At 44.9% G+C, this 13236-nt stretch overlaps 1 non-coding gene across 1 annotated transcript; it reads left to right on the forward strand.

Annotated features, from left to right (window-relative positions):
- Positions 1-1014: 1014 nt before the first annotated feature.
- On the forward strand, positions 1015-1087 carry trnaa-cgc (transfer RNA alanine (anticodon CGC)). Its single transcript has one exon. It is a non-coding gene; the product is annotated as a tRNA-Ala (tRNA).
- The last annotated feature ends 12149 nt before the right edge of the window (positions 1088-13236 follow it).

Consider the following 13236-nt stretch of genomic DNA (forward strand, 5'->3'; position numbering starts at 1 on the left):
GTCACTCCTGTTTATTTATGCCTCTGCCTCCCGAATGATCCGAAGTTCATCCAGCTCCAGCTCCAGTTCCCTAACTCGGCTTATCGGTTTACTTTTATCAGCCAATTGTTTCAAGCAAACGCGAACAAAAGAGATATTAATCGAGCGTCAACGGCCGTAAATGGTATATATCTCTTCCTCTCTCTCAAGATGAATCAACATTCTTTCTGAACAGAATTATAAATTAATTCTCACATCTCACGTGCTCAGCAATCCTCTGTTAAAGAGACAGCACCTTCCCAGATTCCACTGACATGCTGAGCTTCCGTTTGCAAAGCTAAGAAGCTTCTGACGGAATGCGATCCCTCCATTTGCGACCTCAGATATGATCGACTTCCCTCTCCGTTCCTGAAGGTTGTTGTTACCAATATAATTTTCTTTCACAACAGGTCAATTAATTGTTCGTTGATGTCCTGGTCTGGTTGCGACACGATGGATCAGATTGGAACATGATTATTAAGGGAATATCAGTGTGAAGGTGTGTCTGGTGTCAGTGCGGACTCGGTGGGACGATTGGCCGTGATTCGTTACTGTACAGCCGGCATCATCTCACAAGTAACCCTGGCTTGTAACGCGTCCTGTTCTTTATAAATGTATCGGCACATGGTTCACTCACTTGCTTCAATTAACTCGTAATCTGAGGTGAAGAGAACGGACGAGGAGACAGGGTCAGAAATCTTAAAGGCACTGTGGAATTTAACAGCTGGGCCGGATCGCCAATCTGTGGAGACTGATGGAAGCTAGAGGAAGAGGTTTTAATTGCTTGCTTTATGTATGCAACACAGTACAGTTACCTGTTGCATGTCGTACCTTCACAGGAAGTTGTCAATGCATGTCACTGCATACGTCATACAAATTTAATACTTGTTACTGAAAGCTGAGAGGAACGGTGGGCAATGTTTTGTTCTTATTGCTGTGGGGAGGGGGTGCCTCTGGTCATTGTTCAACAGCGCTGAGCAATGAACGCTTTGCCCCGTTTCTGTGGTGTAGTGGTTATCACGTTCGCTTCGCACGCGAAAGGTCCCCAGTTCGATCTTGGGCAGGAACATTGTTTGGGCTCCAGTGTTTGGGATGTACTTGAGACTCAACTTTTCAGTTCGTGTTCAAGTTCACAGACATGAGCATTCAGGTGTAAATGTCATTAACATTCGCCTTTCTAGCAGCAGACTACAGTTCGATAATTCCTATGTAAGCTCATAGGATAGACCGACGCCACAAAATCCGTGTACACCCCTAAACCAGCTGAGGCGCACAAATCTATGTGCATCCCCGGTCCAACTGCACCAAAATATTAAAAAAAAACATAAAATATGAGCAAATTTATTTGACATACCTATGCTTAAATATTTGTGCTTCTCCAAATTATGGTGCATCCCTTAACCAATGTGCAGCAAACACAAGTTCCTCTCCCAAGTCTGTGCGCAGCAACAAATCCGTAAGCAACCCCCACATGAGTAGCAAACAGAAATCCACAGTCAGTTCAATTCGTGTCCTCCCCTTAATCCACATGCAATCACAAATACGTTCTCCCCAATCTCTCTGACACGTTCCAATACAGATTGGATTATCGTTGAGCAAGGATCATTTCAGGGAGCGTACAAGGTTGCTGTCATAAGGTAACAGCCTCGAGATTCCTAATCCCTCCAAATCTGTACATCCACCAGTGTCCAAGTGACAGGACCGGAATATTCGTCACATCACCAATGCGCACGAACACCAAAATTCATGTGCTATCTAAAATCCGCCGACACACCCGAATCTGTGTTCATCTACTAATCCGTGTACACCCCATATTCCAGAGCACACTCCTAAATCTGACGCATGCCCAAATCCAGGCGCAGCGCCAAAACTGTGTGCACTTCATATTTGAATATTTTCCCTTTACTCTGTGTAATCTTCAATTCAATGGGCATCGCAAACCCGCTGACACACGTACATGCACCGTACAGCATCACAGGGCAAGAATCATTTCGAACAGTTCTCAAAATGCCTGCCTCCAGCTTAAAGTTACAAGAATACCAGTGAAAAGTTTAAGATGCATTGATTCTGAAATTATCTCTGATTGAAACAATCTTCAGATATCTAATATTTCCGAATTACTAAATCTGTTCGCATCCTCTGGATGCATTCAAGAGAGAGTTAGATAGAGCTCTTATAGATAGCGGGGTCAAGGGATATGGGGAGAGGGCAGGAACGGGGTACTGATTGTGTATGACCGGCCATGATCGGCCATGATCACAGTGAATGGCGGTGCTGGCTAGAAGGGCCGAATGGCCTATTCCTGCACCGATTCTGTATTGTTTATCTTAGAGCAAGAAACATTTCAAACATTTCACAAGATAGATTAATCCACATTAAAAGTAGCAAGAACAAAACTCAACGATAAAGTGCATTTTTATCCAATTGTCTGTAAACGAAACTATTTGAATTTTGGCATTAACACAATTCCTCCGACATCCAAAAATCCACGTGCACTCCCAAATCCATCTGCACACCCAAATGGCTGTGCACTTCGAACCTGTCAACACCTCCCACTTACAGATTTGGTTAGCCGAAAGGAGAAGTAATTTCAAATAGTTCACAAAGTTACAAAGTTTATTTATTAATAAAGAAACTATCAATTAAACAACCTGAGATTTGTCAGGACCCTAAAGCCAAAGGGAGCATCAAAGATCGTGTACACCACCAAACCTGCTGACACCCACGTATACACATTTGAATTTCCCAAAGGAAGAGCCACTTTAGAGTGACAGCATTCACCTTAATGAAATCGCGAGAACATAGTGGAGCTGTTCTTAAAGACACTATAAATGAGATGACTTTGATGTTCACCGCAGCCCCAAACCGACTGACACCAAAAAATTCATGTGCACCCATATGCGCCGACACACCCCTAAACCTGATCTCATCCCCAATCGTCAGGCACCCTTGTGCACCCGAAATCCATACTGACGTCTTGACGTTCACCGATATTGGTTGATACATCCCTAAGCTTGTGCAACCTCCCAATCAGAAAGCACCATTAGATACTATGTGGTTCCAAATCCACCCATTACTGTGCACACGTACTCGCCGAAACTATCCTCAGGAGACCAACTCTGTATGTACCCACAAATCCGCTGTTTTCACTAAATCTGTTCGCATCGCAAATCAGTTGCCACCCATATATGCCGAGGTAGCCCTAAATCTGCGCAAACCCAAAATCGTTGCGCACCCCAAACCGGCTGACACGCCAGTTGCATAATGATTTATCCTAGACAAGCAAACATTTCAATCAATTCAGAAAACGACTGTCTCCAGGTTAGAAAGCCAAAATCCGTTTTTCAGATCGGCGACACACCCAAATCTGCTTGTCATCCCAAATCAGTGGGCAGCCCCATATTCAAGACTACAACCCGAACAGGACACTGATCACTAAAATCCGCCCGCACCCCCAAATCTGTGCACATCCTCAAATACGAGAGCGCATTAGATGACCCAGACGGATAATCATCGCAAACACAAATGGCTGTCTTAACAGTAAAAACCACCACGTATCTCAAAGTCCCTACGTACGTCACAAAATCGATATGCACTCACAAAAACGTAGGGACTCAGATATTCGCCAACTACCCTAAATTTCCTATCCCTAAAAAGGTGCGCACCCTTATATCGGAGCACTCCCCTAAATCAGTTTGCAACCCTTTCCGAGAGTACGCTCCTAAATCCATGCACAACCCCAGATTCATATGAACCACAAGACCGTGTAGAACCCGTATTCGACGACAAAAAATAAAATTGCACAATCGCCAATTCAGTGCGAAACCGAAACCCACGGACTGGGCCACTTGTACATCAGATTTTCCCGGAGTAACAATCAATAAAAGCAATTGAGGAAATGGCAGCCTCCACATTAATAATCGGCACGCAACTTTTGATCCGTTCACTCACCGAATGTATGTGTGTCCCATGATTGAAAAGGCAACGCAAATAAGCGAACATCACCAAATCCATGTGCATCGTCGAATTGGTGCGCATCACCAAATCCATGTGCAGCCCAAACACGCTGAAACCCCCACATTCATTTGTGGGGCTCGTTGTACACAGATTTTGTCTTCTTGTGTATGTCTGAAATTATTCTTTTGAGGTAATCTAATTAGCGTGTGTGTGTCCACGGTTTGAAGTTGTGGGGATGTATTTGCATTTGCAGATGCATCCGGATTTCTCACGTCTGCGGTTTGGAGGTGTGCCGAATCTCAAAGTTATTTCATTTAGATCACGTGAATAATGAATTTAATTGGAAATTTGACATGAAGTATTTTAAATGATACTTCCTCTCGGATAATCTAATGTACAAGTGAGTTTCTCCGCGGGTGTGATATTTACATGAATTGTAGGGTGTGCTCCCAGTGGTGGTGCACATTTTTGAGGTGTACCTGGATTTGGGATTGTGTACATGTAAACACGGATATGGGGTGATATAAAGATTTGGGCGTGATGGCGGATCTGAAGTTGCACGTTAATTTTGGGCTATGTGCGGGTTTTAATGACGAGGCATCCATTTTCTGAATTCTTGAAAGGATTTTAAACTGCATGTCAGGAAGATAGCGGTTTTGGGGCGCGCACTGAATTGGGCCGCGCAGATATTCGGCAGTGTCTGAGAATAAGTGGTGCACACTGCTATGATGTGAATTTGGATTGAGAATACGCACGGATTTGAAGTTGAATCCTCAATTATGGGGGTGAGCACTGATTTCGGGTGTTCGTAGATTTAGGGGTAGGCGGCAAATATGCAAAAGGATTTGGGGATACTTGCAAATTTTGGGTTTTGTAGTCAATTACGGGGGTGTAATTAGATGTTGTGATGTTCGTATATTCCGTGAGTTATTGGTTGACCGATCGACAGTTGCGATCGTATTTTGGGGAGTGTACGAATTTTAAATGTCGAAACAGCCATTTTCTGAAATGTTGGACATGAATTCTGCCTCGGAATTATCTATCATGCATGTGGTGTGTCGGCGTGTTTCGAGTGCGCACTGATTTGGTGATGTGCACAGGATTTGTGGATTCATGGCGGGCAGTTTTGATTTATCAATGCAAAGCCTCAGCTAAAGTGTATTCCGATAATCGGGAGCGCTGGGCTACTTTACAGACTAATGGTCTAATTCTTTATCAATACTGCAAAATACTTTAAATGTACATTTAAAGGTACTGCGCTGTGCTTTTCGAAATTGCTGCAAGTTTGAAGGGAATGCGAGAAAAGAACCGCCGGTGAGATTTAAGGAAGAAACTCAGACGACACTCGAAATTTAGTCTCAAACATGGCCATGCACACGTATTTGGAGATACACACACATTTGGGTGTGTTGGCGGATCAGGATTTGCACCAGAATGTTTTGAGTGCGGATTGTTAACGTCGAGTCTGCCAATTTCTCAACTGTTTCGAATGTATCTTGCTCGGAAAAATCTCATGGGCATGTGGGGGTGTCAGCGGGTTTAGGGTGCGCGCTGCATTCGGCATTGCGCGGAAATTAGGCGTGTCAGCGAAAATGGGTTGTACGGTGTCTCGGGTGCACATGGATGCACACGGATTTTAGGGCTTCTTCTTGAATATGGGGATGAGCTCGTATTTGGGGATAGCATATTTGGTGGTTTGTAGGTGAATATGGAGTCGCCACATTTCTGTCGGTGTATCTGGGAGTTCATAAGGATTTGGGTTGATCTGTGTGTGTCGGTGGTTTTGATGATGTACCCACGACCTTTGGGATGCGTGGGGCTTTTAGTATCAAGGCAGCCATTTTATGTTGAAATAATTCCTCGTCTGGGTCATCGAATGTGCGTCCTTACTTGAGGAAGTGCGCAGATTTTGGGACTCACACGCATTTTCGAGATACTTTCATACTACTGCTGAGTATGAGTTTGACCATCGTTGACCATGATGATAATGTTATTGTCTCCGTAGCCTTAACACGGACGAGTATGATCATGTAACAGCATGTCCCGGTCATTCATAGGAATGCATTCCTAAGACACCCATATTTTAACTTGCTACGCTGTCCATAGAATTCAACTGGAGATTAACTTAAATCCTTGAGTCGGCTGAATGCGATTAGCTGGATCAAAGGCACGAGTATATGCAGTGTTGAATGCTGTACATTAATGCCCCATATAACTGAATACCTAACAAAACGGGGGGCGGGATTAGTCCAAATGCTGGAGAAGGTGCCATGCAGCATCGTTGGAAAAGAACGCAGTCGACGTCTTGGGCCAAAGCCCCTCAGCAGGACTGGAGGGAAAAAAAAAACATAGGACTAGATTTGAAAGATGGTGTGAGGGGAAAGAGAAACTCCAGACGACAGGTGAAACTTGGAGGTGGATGGATGAAGCAATGTGCTAGGAAACTGATTGCTGAAAGAGACAGAAGGCTATGGAGGAAAGAAAAAAATGGGATAAGGGGAGCAGGACCATAGGGAGGCTATGGCTGGCAAGGAGATATTAAGTGAGTGTAACAAAGGGTTGAAAAATGGTGAAAGAGAGGTTTGACAAAGCAATGTTCATGCCATCAGTTTGGAAGCTAACCAAACGGATTATAGGCTGTTGTTCCTCGCACCTAAGTGTGGCCTTATCGTGACAATGGAGGAACTCATGAATGGACATATCGGAATGGGAATGGGAAGTGGAATTAAAATGGGTGACCACTTGGAGATACCGCCTGTGCGGCGGATGGAGTGCAGATGCACAAACCCCCAATCAGTTTGCATCCCTTTAACGGAGAGGATACCCCTAAGTCTGGGCAATTTCCAATTAAGTTTGCATCTCAATCATGTGCATCCCAAATACGCACACATCCTTGAAAAAGAGCACACCGAATATCCACGTTTGCATCAAATCCGCTGGGAAACTCGTAATCCCAAAAAAATAATCATTTCGATTGGTGTACATGATGGCTTCGTAAATTATTGTGCTTCGCAAATTTGTAGGTGTAACTCCGTGGGTCGCCTCAGGCTCGCTCAGCTCGTTCTTGTCTAGGGGGAGCAGCCTTCGGCCCCGCCAAACTGGGCAATCAGCTGGTGTGGATGCTGTGTGATGTCCCCGCCTCGCCCAAAAACAGACAGTACACCATATGCGATTAAATGAGTACAATTTATAAAGGTTACTATAACTAAGTGATTAATAACGATACAGTATACATGAAGAGAAAATTAAAGAAAAGGCGCCAAACTTATCAAAGTCCAAACCACTTCGTGTCCAACCGTTGGAGCTCAATTACTGAAGTCTTCTGGCCACCATTCGATCCCCTCCGAACTCCTCGACTCGCAGCTCAGGACCCTCCGAACTCCTCGACTCTCCAAACAACTCAGGACCCTCCGAGTGGTCAACCAAGAAACCAAAAAAAAGAAACCCCCTTCACATAGGTAACGTCCTAAACCTATTATGAAAGTATGTGTAAATGATGCAAAATTTAGACAAGTCACAACTCCAAATCCGCAGACACCAAAACTCTGTGAGATCTCCGAATTCCGAAAACATCCCCATAAATCTGCGCAATCCCCAAGTCAGTGCGCACCTAAAACACGCTGACACTTCCAAATGCATAATGGATTATTTCAGAGCCGGAATCATTTCAACCAGTTCAGAAAATGTCTGACTCGGCATTAAAAAATCTTCACAAATACCCCAAAATTGTTTACAGATTGGCAGACACAATCTGTATTTGCTACTCACCACAAACCCCTGTATACCCCTATACTCAACAGTACAAAACAAAATATGCACAGATCACGAAAACCCGAGTGAACCCCCAAATCTTCGCCGATCTCTAAATAAGAGCGCACCCCAAAATGCAGGTACACCTCAAACCAGACATTGGATGATCCAGGCACAGGATAGTTTCAAACACGAGATGGCTGCCTTGACAGCAAAAATCCCCGGCATCTCAAAACCCATGAGGAGACCGCCAGTTCCGTAGACCTATCAAGATCACGCCAAATCCGCCTGAACCCCCAGATACACCCACAAAAACATGAATATGGATTTCTCACGTACTTGGGGATAACATGTTTGGGATGTGTGTATGGGTGCATTGATTAATGTAATTGTGTAAAATGTAAATTGACGAAAACATGAAGATAATCACAAATGATGATTCAGTGCCAGATTCATGGACGAAATTTGTAAAAGTGTATGAACCTCACGTTCTCACACTGTATAAGAGACAGACAGGTTGAGGATGAATTATGTCACCAGACTGCCCATTACTTCGCAGCCTGAATTTTTTCTTCACAACTTTCGTCCACCCTCAGGCAGCTTTGACATGCGCACAATTTTTTTTTACATCAGCAACATCACGCACACAATTCTCAGCAGAGATGTTCATGTTCTCACTGTGTGTTGCCTTGGACCTCCCATTTCTGTAGATTTTCTTCAGTTTGTGCAACAGTAGCATCGTCATTTGACCGTTGTCACCCGACCTTGTTCTCTCTTTCGTATCTCTGCTTGGTGTGTGTGTGTGTGTGTGTGTGTGTGTGTGTGTGTGTGTGTGTGTGTGTGTGTGTGTGTGTGCGTTTCTCAGAAGAGACAACTTAAATGTTTTTCCACATATTCTGTTCTTGCTGGAATATTTCCCGCCATTGTTCCGCACGCCACCTTTTCTGCCGCTGACGGGGGCGCCATGGGAGTGTACCAATCCCGCCAACAGATTTACTAATTTCATCCAACCGCTGCTAAGGCAGCAGTAAAAAAAAAAAAAAAATGAGTCTGAGGAGGATGAAAACCGGGCTTTAGTTTTCCTCTGTCACTTCAGATTTCTGAATTAGTATAGGCATCATTTTGACTTCATTTTACAGTGTAAAATCCGCTTCTGTCTCTGGATGACAATTTCACTAAATGCGACAATGAACTGGAAATATTGCAGGATCCCCTCAAACTGCTGAATTAGTTTCTGCTCTGTATTTTCTGTTCTTGCTTTTCTCTGCCTCTGTTCCAAGGAACTTGATGACGATTGCAAGTCTGCATCGGGGAACGTGCGGTCTCTCCAAATATGTCACTCGCTGCCTGATGGAAATGGCAGTGGCCGATATCCTGGTCGTTATCTCGGATCCGCTGCTGAGTTGGACTGCTTGGTATTATTTTCTCCATTCATTTCTCATCATAACTCCTGTGTGTAATCTCCGTTTCGGGTTGATTTTTGCAAGAACTGCGACCTCTGTCTGGCTGACTGTCGCTTTCAACGTCGATCGATTTGTGGCTATTTGCTGTAAGAAGCTGAAAACAAAATATTGCACCGAGAGAACGGCGGCTGTGGTCATCGGGACAGAGAGTGTGCTGGCCTGTTTGTAGAATGTCCCTTGGGGCTTTGCATCAGAGCATAAGGTCATAATTAATGGTGTTCCTTAGTATTGTGTTCTTACACCGAGATACAAAAACCCTCTCTCATGGGCTGCATTTGCGATATTTCATCACATTTTTACACCGTATGTCCCATTCTTTCCGATTTTGCTGTTCAACATTATGACTGTCAGACGAATTCTAGAGGCCAGTCGAGCCCGCAGGGGGCTCCGGGGATAAAAGAGTGGAGAGAATGAGAAGGACCGGGAGATGGAGAACCGACGAAAATCCATCGTTTTGCTCTTCAGCATAACCGGTAGTTTCATATTGTTGTGGGTAAAACAAGTTATATTTTACATCTGTCAGACGATTTCAAAGAGTTTTGCTTGTTATGGTACTGAACCACGTTACATCACAGAAACGACATCCAGAATGCTGCAGATACTCAGCTCATATTCTAATACGTGCATTTACGTCCTGACCCAGAGCAAATTCCGGGATGAACTAAGGAATGCGGTGAGGTACCCGTGGAATCCTGTGTTCAAGCTCATGAAACGTCAGAAATGAATGACATAAAGATTTATAATTCGGCTGTCTTCTTGCTCTCTATTCTGCAATTAGGTGAGCTAATTATCAGGTGCGTTTCTATTTTTCTTCATAATTCTTCATTCCTCGTCCACGTAAGCACAATAGTGCGGTGAGAATGTCTCCGATTGCTGTGCTTTTTTCCGTTCGTCAGATATGGTCTCCCAGATAACCAAATTACCATCAGAAGCAACTAGCTGTAGCTTCCCTGAATTATTGTCAGACTTCTTGTTAGTAGAATGACAATATTGTCAGTAGAATGAAAGGAAATTGGATCTAGAGCTGAGTAATCTGTGCCCGTTCCCCTCTGTGATGATACACTGTGGATACCGTTCATGACTGCCTATAAGGGAGGAACGTGGGTCGCAGAGACCGGGTTTCTGGCACTGAATCTAGTGCTGCCGCCCAGGTACGAAGAGTCTTGAAGGGGACGACAGGGTTGAGAGGAGATTAAAACAACGGAGAGCAGATTGGAGATTCTGCAGGCGCGATAGAGACTCCCGGATGGTCTGATGCTCTCAGGTGCCCGGGTCAGAGATGTCTCAGATCTGGTCCATGGCGTTCTGAAGTGGAAGCGTCGGCAGCCAGATGTCTCCGTACCTCTCAGTACGAATGACATCGATTTAAAAAATAAAGAGGTACTGAAGTGAGACTTTAGGTTGCTGGAAGAATTTGGGTTTCTAGAGATAGTCTGGATAGTCAGTCAGAGGTTTGTTTTTTGTTTTGTTTTTGTTCCCAGGGCTGAAGGTTGCCAGAAGAGGACAAAGATTTAAAGTCCTGGGGAGTAGGTACAGGGAAGATGTCAGGGGTAACTTTTTTACTCAGAGATTGGACAGTGCGTGGAATGGGCTGCTGGCGACGGTGGTGGAGGCAGATTCGATGTGGTCTTTTAAGAGACTTTTGGATAGGTAGATAGAGCTTAGGAATAATAGAGGGCTATGTTTAAACCTAGTAATTTCTAAGGTAGGAGCATGTTCGGCAGCACTTTGTGGGTCGAAGGGTCTGTATTGTGCTGTAGGTCTATGGTTCTATGTTTTATATATGTGTTTGTATGAAAGCGGTAAAACAGGACATCCACGGTAGTCATCTTTGGAGCCCTTCCCGTGCCACACGGCAGACAGCAGAAGATAAGGATAATTTGGCAGATGAATGTGTGGCTGAGGAACCGCTGCAGGAGACAGGATTTCAGATTTACAGGGCAGTGAGATCTCTTCCTGGGAGAATACAGCCGCAGAATAGAGTGATGGGCAGGAGGAGAATTTCATTTCAGCCAGAACTTGGTGAAATTGTGGAATTCATTGTCATAATCAACGATGGGGGCCAGTTAATTGAGTATATTTAAGTCTGACTTTGATAGATTGTAGGACGTGAAGTGAAACGGGGGAAGGCATGAGACTGCGGCTGAGAGGGAAAATGAATTAGCCATGATGAAAAGGAGAAACAGACACGCTGGGTCAATTGGTTTAGTTATCCTTCTCTATCTTGTGGACTTATCTGCGGAATCTTCTAAACCCTGAGCTACTGGAGGTGGTGGTAATCGGAGCGGTCTATGGGGAAGAGTTCAAGTGGAGACAGCTGAATATTTAAATGGTGGGGAAATGATGCCAGTGGGGTCCCGGAATACACAAGGAGCGTTGATCAGGTTTGATTATCCAGGGCAGCGTTCAGGGTTCGAGTGGTATCCTCTGCTGTGATCTTCTGCATGCTTTGGGAGAACCGTGCAGGGACTCAGTATCAGGGTACTGGCAAGCACAAGATACCGGTCTCCTCCACGTCCCTCACTGCATTAATGGGCAGGATGAGCAATGAATCTCCCAAAACCGCAAACCCTCCCTGCACTTTGAATGATCACACCGCCGTATTTCCATCACTCCCTCGGGGAAGAAATAACAACTGCAGAAATCTCAGCCAACTCCATAACGGCCACCAGCATCTCCAGCAGAGAAGGCATCTGCCAACCGCGATGATCAGAAAGGCGGCATCCATCATGAAGGATTTCCTACTTTGGAAGCTGCAGTCAAAGAGGAGTAAACGGAGCCTGGAGACCCACATTCGGGCTCAGATTATTTCCCGCCAACGTGAATCTTCTGCGTGGACAATGAACCCATATACATTACCTCACTATTTATCATCTTTATAAGAAGTAAATATTTAATTGAAATTCTTATTTTATATTCAGACCTAACTATGTATTTTACTAAGTTGCTGTCGTAAAACAACAGATTGTCCAACATGACCCGGTTATAGTAAACCTGGTTCTGATTCTGATTTTCCCACCATCATCCACACTTCACTCCTTCCCTTGAACATCTCTGACCGATCTCTACGAACCACACCAAACCGCATAATCACCTTCATAATCCCCATCACACCCCCTACCCAACATCAGCCACACGCACACCCCCCACCACCAGCAACCACCACCACCGTCAGCTCCAAGGTCTCCTTCCACCGGAAACCACATGCCGTCTCTTCCCTGGATCCCCGCAGATCGGACTTCTCAAACGCCGGTGACCCCAATCACCATCACAGTAACCTCCAAGCAGCCACCTCTCCTGTTACTGAACAAGCTTCCGAGCTTTCACCCTTAATTGACCCGTTCTCTCCCTGAACACTCATTTACCTCATTTATTTTTCGGAAGAGTGGTGAAGAGGACGGCAGTGTTGAAAGGGGATTAAAACGCCAGAGCAGCAGAGTCGAGATTCCGTGCGTGCTTAGAAACACCCGAATGGTGTGTTCCCTCCCTCGCAGGTTCAAGGGTCAAGGCATTGACGTGGAAGTGTAGGTAGTCAGATATCTTGATACATGTCAACACCAATAATCAAAGTAAGGAGGTCAGAAGAGAGACTGAAGGATGCTAAGTGATAAAAAGGCAGAACAGGACATCAACGATTGTTACCTCCGGAAACCTCCCTGAACCGTACGGAGGATGAGAAGAGAATAATTTGGCATGTTAATACGTGGCTGAGGAACTTCTGCGGGGCACACGGATTCAGATTACTGGTCAGTGGGACCACTTCTTGGGAGAACACAACCTCAAATTAGAAGGAAGGAGACGAAAAGGAATTTATTCTGCCAGAGTATGATGAGACTGTGGAAGTTATTGCCAAAGTCAGCTGTGCAGACGAGGAGCTTTGCTCAGGTTTGAATACACATCTTCACAGAGAATGGTGGGGCTGCTTGGAGGGTTCGAGTGACATCCTCTACTGAGACCTACTGTGAGCTCTAGGAGACCAGGCCGGACCGGGATATCGGTGTACTGAAGGTCACAGTCTATGTCTTACGTCCGCGCCCCTCGCTGTGCG

This window comes from Hypanus sabinus, unplaced genomic scaffold (genome assembly GCF_030144855.1).
Source record: "Hypanus sabinus isolate sHypSab1 unplaced genomic scaffold, sHypSab1.hap1 scaffold_742, whole genome shotgun sequence".
Lineage (NCBI taxonomy): Eukaryota > Metazoa > Chordata > Chondrichthyes > Myliobatiformes > Dasyatidae > Hypanus > Hypanus sabinus.